A 1,190-nucleotide genomic window follows, 5' to 3' on the forward strand; every position below is an offset into this window, starting at 1 on the left:
TATAAATTCAAATAAATAAATAAATAAATAAAAAATTGAAAACCTATGGAGCTGACCAAAGAAACTTGTTAGTCAGAAGCGGCCCAGCAATAAAACCCAGTTAATAGAAGCAATCATTCAATCTTGGTTTCACATTATAACAGCTGCGGAACTAAAAGACGGTTCACTCCATGGGAAGATGTTGTAAGGCTGTTACTCATGCTAAAGGTTACCCAACTAAGTATTAACTGACATTATAATTTTTTTATATCTCGTTTTTTTTCTATGGTGATAATTTTTGTAAATCTCATTTTTTTCTACGTGTTTCACTTTTCTTCTTTATACTGTAACTGCTCTTCTAATAGCAAATCCTTCATAAAAGTTATTGCATTACATTCTTGATTAAATTATCTTACCATTCATATATAATTTTATGGTACTCCCAAAAAAAGTGGTGTTATTAACTAGTTTTAGAAAATACACTTTTCCCAAAAAATTTCCACAATTTTGGCACTACTTTATACATACTTGATTTTTTAAAAATGAATTATTGATCAAAGTGGGGGGAAAGCAAAGATAAAAAAGTCTATTAAACATTGGGCCTAATAGAAATACAGTTAGAGCTTTTTGGTTTGGTAACTAAACTAAACTAAAGTAAAGCTTAGACAGGACTGTAAAGTACTGTGAAGCGGTATATAAGACTAAGTACTATATCTATTGCTATAGACATAGCAAACTTCAGATAGAGACATAACTACCATGTTTCCCTGAAAATAAGGCCCTGTGTTATATTTTTTTGAACCCTGAAATAAACGCTTGGCCTTATTGCCATGTGTTCAAAAGCCTGATTTGGCTTATTATCAGGGGATGTCTTATTTGGGGGGAAACAGGGTATTAATTTCTTCATTTCCTATAAAAAATATGATCTGTCTCAAACTCAGGCAAAATGAATTGCAGGAATACAACTGAGATGTCCATATGTTGATATAGCCACTTATCAACATGTGGACATCTGAGCTATTACTTTAGTATAAGGCATACTTAGTGTAACCCTCAAATTTTTTTTTTGCACAGTCAAACCTGAAGCAAACATCATTTCATAAAAAAAATGCACTCTGAAAAAAATGGATTGTAATTATGATTTACAGTCATAGGAATTTTGGATTCTTAAGTTAAAGCTCAATGGGTTAGTCATGTATTATACTAAGACC

Source organism: Ahaetulla prasina, chromosome 4, assembly GCF_028640845.1.
Source record: "Ahaetulla prasina isolate Xishuangbanna chromosome 4, ASM2864084v1, whole genome shotgun sequence".
Classification (NCBI taxonomy): Eukaryota; Metazoa; Chordata; class Lepidosauria; order Squamata; family Colubridae; genus Ahaetulla; species Ahaetulla prasina.